The sequence below is a fragment of the Panulirus ornatus genome, chromosome 42 (genome assembly GCF_036320965.1).
Source record: "Panulirus ornatus isolate Po-2019 chromosome 42, ASM3632096v1, whole genome shotgun sequence".
NCBI classification, from domain to species: domain Eukaryota; kingdom Metazoa; phylum Arthropoda; class Malacostraca; order Decapoda; family Palinuridae; genus Panulirus; species Panulirus ornatus.
Window position 1 is genome coordinate 27,861,820 of NC_092265.1, and position 8,655 is coordinate 27,870,474.

Genomic DNA, 8,655 nt, shown 5'->3' on the forward strand with positions numbered 1-8,655 from the left:
GTCCTAGTGCGAGAAAACGTGAGTGAGGGACGCTCGACGGTCCAAGGTAGGGGAGAGGTAAGAGATAGTGTGAGGGTCTCCACCCCGTCAGGTGAGAACAGGTCCACTCCAGCCTCCACTCCTCAGGAAAATGAGTTTTCCACAATGGGGTGGGGAAGCTGGGGTAGAGATTGCTCAAGCCAAACGGTCGAGAGATGGATGATGGATGATAAAAGATAAAAAATAAAAAAGGGATGTGAAGATGGACTGGAGGCAACGCGGGGGTGTGGGGAGCAGCGAGGGTGGTGAGGGAACAGCCTGCCGGCGTCGTCACCGTAACGGTCTCCCGCGGGAAGGACCAACGCGGGAGGCAACGTTACAATCCACTTCTTTCTTCGGTCTTCTCTCTTCTGTCTTCTGTCTTCTGTCTTCTATCTTCTGTCTTCTTTCTTCTCTCTTCGTGGGATCTGGCGGTTAATCCTCCATCAACCACGTGGTTAACACGTGGCCGAGACAGGAGCAGTAAGAACCTTCTCGAATGGCTAGAAAAGATGATGTATACATAGGAACATTCTTATATATACCGGGTCAGATGGACGTTAAAGTAGCAGTTGTACCTTCTGTGCCTATCATCGTGTGCTTTTTGTGAAATGTGCATTTTATTTGTATGTATCTTATGGAACATAGACAACACAGCAAGCTTTATCTTATGACACCATTATATTTTACCTTTTTCCATATATACATAGAGATAATTGTATAAAATTGCCTTTCAACCTTCATCTGGATCAAGTGAGGCAGGGTGGGTGGAGCTTATGGCTTTCCTTCAGCCAACAGGGAGGGAGTTTGTGTCTGCTAGTGCATAAAACGCGCTCGCACCACCGAAGACGACATTACCTAATTACTGATGCTTAACCCAAACGATACATAGGAATTTCACCCTTACAACTTATCAAACTATATCAAATGCAGCCCTCTCATTGGTAGATCATTGTCAACCAATGGCAAGCACGTATTCCACCATATATAGAGGCACCCAGGCCCGTTAAACCCCGTTTTCAAACCTCCAGTCTGTAAAAAAGGACTTTAACAGGCCTTCCTTTCCACGCTTAACACACCCACCCACTACTACCACAAACACACACTCCCATTACTTGTATACTTTATTTACTTATAATTTCTCGCTGTACCCCACGTTAGCGAGGCAGCGAAAGAAATCACATGAGAGAATGGGCCAACCCTCCCACATACACATACACATGCAGAAACGCCCATATACATACCTATGCATTTCAACCTATACATATTCATACATACACAAACATATACATATATACACATGTACATACTTCATACTTACTGCTTTTATTCATTCTCGTCGCCACCCCGCCACATTTATTCATACTTTATATAAATATCTTTTTTTTTCTTTCATACTATTCGCCATTTCCCGCGTTAGCAAGGTAGCGTTAAGAATAGAGGACTAAGCCTTTGCGGGAATATCCTCAACTGGCCCCCTTCTCTCTTCCTTCTCTTGGAAAATTAAAAAAAAAGAAAAAACGAGATAGGAGGATTTCCAGCCCCCCACTCCCTTCCCTTTTACTCGCCTTCTACAACACGCAGGGAATACTTGGGAACTATTCTTTCTCCCCTATCCCCAGGGATTATATATATATATATATATATATATATATATATATATATATATATATATATATATATATATATATATATATATATATATATATATATATATATATATATGTATATATATATTTCTTTTTTTTTTTTGCTTTGTTGCTGTCTCCCGCGTTTGCGAGGTAGCGCAAGGAAACAGACGAAAGAAATGGCCCAACCCACCCCGATACACATGTATATACATACACGTCCACACACGCAAATATACATACCTACACAGCTTTCCATGGTTTACCCCAGACACTTCACATGCCCTGATTCAATCCACTGACAGCACGTCAACCCCGGTATACCACATCGATCCAATTCACCCTATTCTCTGCCCTCCCCTCACCCTCCTGCATGTTTAGGCCCCGATCACACAAAATCTTTTTCACTCCATCTCTCCACCTCCAATTTGGTCTCCCACTTCTCCTCGTTCCCTCCACCTCCGACACATATATCCTCTTGGTCAATCTTTCCTCACTCATTCTCTCCATGTGCCCAAACCATTTCAAAACACCCACTTCTGCTCTCTCAACCACGCTCTTTTTATTTCCACACATCTCTCTTACCCTTACGTTACTTACTCGATCAAACCACCTCACACCACACATTTGTCCTCAAACATCTCATTTCCAGCACATCCACCCTTCTGCGCACAACTCTATCCATATATATATATATATATATATATATATATATATATATATATATATATATATATATATATATATATATATATATATATATATATATATATATATATATATATATATATATATATATATATTTATATATATATATATATATATATATATATATATATATATATATATATATATATATATATATATATATATATATATATATATATATATATATATATATATATATATATATATATAATTATATATATATATGTATATATATATATATATATATATATATATATATATATATATATATATATATATATATATATATATATATATATACATATATATATTATATTTATATATAAACACAATAATGGACATACATAGGAAATATTCCATCTAATTTTTTTGTTTAATTTTTTTTTCGTTTAGGTGTTATTTGTTGGACTTTCTAAGACTTTTTATTTCTGGTTGCTTACCTTAGCTTTTGAATTAATTATTTGATTTGATTGTTAGTTGTTTATTTTGGCTTATTTAGATGTTATTTTCAACATCACTGGCGTTTATCATGGTCAACGCCATCTTCACTACATCCTCACAATCATTTTGAATATCAATGGCTTTTCTGTGGTTTAAGGTTATTTTCACTACAACTTCACAGTCATCTTGTTTTCATCATCGATGACGTATATCTTGGTCAAAGACTATCTTCACTACATACTTATACTTATCTCATTTTCAATATCATTAGCCTCTATCCTCTTAAAAGCCATCTTCACTACTTCTTCATAATCATCATATTTTCAATATCACTAGCGTATTTTTTGGTGAAAGGCCATCTTCACTACATCCTTATAGTCAAGTCACTTTCACAGCACTGAACTCTACCTTAATAAAAATGTATCTTCACTACATCCTCACAGTCATCTCGTTTTCATTATCATTGGCCTTAATCTTGGTCAAGGCCATCTTCACAACATCCTCATAAATATCTTACTTTGGACGTATCTTGCCTTTCAGATGGTGAACCTTATATAAACTACATTGCACCTTACATAAAAATAGAAACATCAAACGTCACTACATTAACTTTACTATATTTGAATATAAACAAGGTCTAACCGAGGTTACTTGGTTGAGCAAGACGTGAGAATATCATCAAATGGGCCTCCAGCCTTGGGTTGAAATTGTCGCTCTGACGTATTTCGAGTTCAGTGCTGATACAGGACCATTGATTGAAGGACTATCTTGTTAGTCTGTGTAACTTCGCCTGACCCAGTCCACGTCTTCAATGGCTTTCTGTTACTACAAACGGGATTACAAAGGAAAGGCTTCCTTTGTTAGTTTCATGAATACCTTCGTTCAAATGAAGGGAAAGACTATTACTATGAAGCGGTACCTTATCAGCAGGAAAGAGCTGCAGCAACGGTATGAAAGTTACTGCAAGATACATAACGAGCCCGTGGCTTCCAACGTAAACATCGGCCGCCATTTGGGTTCACTCGGCATCATGTGTGACACCAAGATTGGACCCGTTGGGAAACAGGAACGATACTATTCTGGTATCATGTGGCTCGATGGCGCAGGATCACCAACTGAAATGCAAAGAAAATGGAGAAAGCCGCCCAAACGTATCATGAAGGCCGTGCAAGAGAAGATCGAGAGGAATCGGTTGAGAGACGATATCGCTCACAGTATATTGAAATTTATGCCCAAGACTTCCCCTGATCTCCAGACACAGCCAGTCACAGAGACCACCAGCCCCGCTTCCCAGACACAGCAAGTCACAGAGACCACCAGCCCCGCTCCCCAGACACAACCAGTCACAGAGACTACCAGCCCCGCTCTCCAGACACAGCAAGACACACAGCCCACCAGCCCCGTCCCCCACACAGAGCCACAAGATCCTGATATTGAGGAAGCAAATGAATTTCTCGATGATTTTTTGCTTTCACTGGAGAAGAACTGATGAGTTCCTTATAGACAAGACAATATGTTCAAAAAGGAATCTATATAAGTTCACTTATGGAGTGAGATCTTTGGCGGAGCTGTGCTGCCTATAGCACAGCCTACCAAAGGGTGATCTTTGCTGTCGTGCAGCAACCTCATGAGGGCGGAGTCCGGCTACACTTTCTTTACCGAGGAAAAGATCTCTGCACTAATATTGAGTTTCTCCGTTGACGTCAGGGTAAACACCCATCCCCCCCGAAGCTTGGTTACCTTTCCGTGGTGGGGGGGACTTCATGGATTGGGCAGTAGCAACCATCGTTGGTTGCTTCTGTTCAATCCATGAACGAAAAACCAAGCATCTTGAACGTAATTGTCGTATAAATTCACTTGGTGTCAAAACTGACGCGAAAGCGGTTGTCTCAATTTTGTCAGAAATGTTTGTGCGTTTCGGCCTGATGGCGGGAGTCGGTTTGGCGCTGTGGTCATGAGGGAATACGAGGAAGATTGGCAACCATCCCAGAAGTAGCTACAGTGAGGCCCAGCAGCTGTCCCTAATACTGTGGAAGGCACTCATGTAAGGTGTGCAGTGAGGCGCAGCAGTAACAAGGGAAACGGACAACCAAAACAGCAACCTTGATCATCAGGAGGCTATCCAATGCTCAGAGTAGATAAGGACGATTATTGTATGGCTTCGCTCAGAGGATGAAAATCTTAGCCGTGAAAATCAACAAGTCAAATAACTAGTAGTTAGTGGTAGTGAAGTAGAATTACCGCATTTCTGTGGTCTTAATAGTAAAACGAAACTTTTCGTTTTCTCCATCAATCTAGAGGTGTTGTAGACCACCATCCTTAAGGTTGTAAGGTAATGGTAACTACAAGGTTATGACCTCAGCAAATTTGTGATGAAAAGTGCAGGAAATGTGGTAATGTATATAATATAAATTATATAATTGTATAATAAATGTGTAATAAAATTTTGTCTTCTCTGCTCCCGTTCATTAATTCAAGTACAGGTAAGTTTTTTCTCTAACGAGGTGGGATAAGCTACGTGCACTCGGCTTGTAAATGTGGTGACTTTCCCTTCATTACCACAATGGCGTGCTGAACTGAAGATGTAGAATTCCGTAGACGAAAATAAGATAAATCAATCTACATTAAAAATTGAAAGCCCCTCTGTGTGTGTGTGTGTGTGTGTGTGTGTGTGTGTGTGTGTATTTGTGCGTGTGTGTGTGTGTGTGTGTGTGTGTGTGTGTGTGTGTGTGTGTGTGTGTGTGTGTGTATACTACTTTAATCATTATCACGTGAGAGTTTTGAGGAAGGATTTGTACACTCGTGTTGCCCCGTCTCTTAACCTTGTAAGTGTAAAATATGTTTTCACTCCTATGTGCGCTCACACTCACACACACACACACACACACACACACACACACACACACACACACATAACCTATAATATTATCTAGTATTTTCTTCAGACGGATATCTTACACCTTAATTATAAAAGCCAAAGAAAAATTTATAAAAACATATACATATATTTCCACACGTGTAGATATATGTTATGTATTGAAATGTGGCGGAAAAATTCCTTATATATTAACAAACGTGATTGAAGTCGTAAAGAATCCGGTACAAACATAATGGTTATTGTGATAAATGATTTATTTATGATAAATATGTATTGTGTTGCATTATAATGGTTGTTCAGAACCAAGGTTCTTAAACCTGAATCAGTGAAATACTATAAGAAATAAAAGATCTGTTAAACATAAACATTTATAGTGATTAATCACACAATATATCTTACTGTGGGTATCTAAAACAAAATCCATTGCAAGGAGCTAGTTTAAGGCAGGAGTAATTCATTTTTTAACAAAATATTTACCTCTACATCCCTTTTCTTTCGTCACCATTTCTTGTGTTTACTACTATCAAGAAATATCTTTTACGTAAGATAAAGATTCTGTATAGGTATTTGATTAATGTTCTTCAACGACGCGTTGTATAACTCTTCGTTAGTGAAGTTCATTTCGTGTAATGGATCATGCATTACAAAGTTGTGTCTATCCACACAAGTGTTACACGTCTCGGATAAAGATATATCTAACATATATATGTCTTTTATAAATATTTGTAAATTGTTCTCCTGACGAACAATACCTAAGGTTTACGTATCATAGTTTGTCGCTTGTAAGTGATCAAGCATTACGAAGGTGTGTCCATTGCCACAGGTGCTACTGATCCCGGGTAAAGGTATTTTACAATTTCTGTTTCCTTAACCCTTCTAGTTATCTATGCTTCATCTCTGGCTTGATCCTTCCAAGTGACATTTATGGTGTGTAATTCTCTTTATTCTTATCATATAATTAATCAGTTGAGGTGCAGAACACGCTGTTCATCCTGGTCACTCAACTCTGTTCCATACTATTATTCAAAAGGTGTTACCGGACTCAACCCATAAGTCGTTACACCAGGAATGACAAGTAACCTTGGGGAAAGGCTGTATCATCAACCAGGGAAGGGAAGAAATAGCACAGTCTCATCGAAAACCTTTTCGCTTCATAGATATGTGCCATCATCCCCTGCTCCTGTGTAGAGTGCAGCAGCCACGAAGGTGTAGGAGCGCCATCAAAGGTGTGCTGGTGATGTGTGTACTGTTCACACCATCACCTGGGCTGAGCCTCAGGACCTGTTACCCTCCTCCTGAAAAGGACTATTTTTGTGTCCCTACTCATCACACTCCCGAGAACCCCCCAAAATACTCCTCCCGAATTCCTTTCCTCCCCAAACCCTTCCCTCTACGTAGTCAGTAATGAAGACACATTCATAGCTTCATATGCAGCTACCTGCTGGACCTGGACGATCATTTTATGTTGAACTTATGGTTCACATTCTGGCTTCATGACCACAAGCTGATAGCCCTTAAATCCAACAACATATATACATCCAGTTATACAACTGATGTTACTGTCTGACGTATGTATGGTGCGGATTATGGCTGGATGACCTAAGCCAGTAAGGTCAACATGATATCATGTTGCAAACTTTATGATTCGAATAATTTGACGTATGTAACAGATTGTGGTTCACTGATCATTACCTGTTAATAGCCATTAAATTTAAAGATATGTGGTTCAGTGATCATTACCTGTTGATAGCCATTAAATCTAAAGATAGACATATAAACTTACGTGTTACAGAACGGGTGGAGCTCGGTAACATCTCTTGTACAGCATATTGTGTCAAGCAGAATAGAGTGTCTGGTTACAATGACGTATTCTGCACTTTAGCTGATTAATGCCATGATAAGAATAAACAAAATTACTAACATTGAATATCCATTGTAAGAATGGAATCATGGACGAAACATCTATAACTAGAAAGGTTAAAGATACAAAGATGGTGAAATACCTTTACCCGGGATCAGTAGCAGCTGTGGCAATGGACACACCTTTGTAATGCTTGATCACTTACAACTGATCAACTTTAATACGAAAGTCTTAGGTATTGTCCCTCAGGAAAACTTTTTACAAATATTCATCGAAGACATATATATATATATATGTTAGGTAGACATTTCTTGGAGATATCTTTACCCTGGACGTTTAACACTTGTGTGGATAGACAGCTTTGTAATACATTATTCACTACGCAAAATGAAGTTATACAACGCGTCGCCAGAAAACGTTCAGCAAATACCTATACCAAATCTTTATGTTAGATACAAGACATTTGTTGGAAATAGATATAAGAAATGATGAGAGAAAAGCGACGTTTAAATGAATATTTTGTTAAAAGATGAAATAATGCTGTCGTTAACTAACTCTTGCTGTTTTTTCTTTTAGACATCCAAAAGAGAATATAGTCTATAGTTTGTACTCATGAAGCCTTATCTTTTTAACGCCTTTTTTCAATTTCTTATAATTATAATGATAGTTGCTCAAAGGTATTGGTTGTAAACAATCATTAAAATGCTTCACAATACATATCTATTATAAGCAAATCATAACAACCATTATGTTTGCGCCAGATTTTGTAAGACTTCAGCAACATTTTTCAGTATATAACACACGTATACATATATCTACTCCTGGGTTGATATATGCATAGTCTTTTATAGTATTTCTTTCTCTTTCTGAGTTTAAAGTTTAGGAAACTTAAACATACCTCAGGTTTTGTACCCGAGGATTGTATATGAATAAGACTCATAATGAGAAATTAAGTTATTGAAGTTGTACATAGCCATTAGTTTACCAATGTTGTACCGATGATGATGATGAAAGTCAAAATGTACTACATGCTCCCAGTGTTTGACCTACATTATACACTTCATGACTTTAACTGTTAATACTTCTCAAACTTAAACAATATATATATATATATATATATA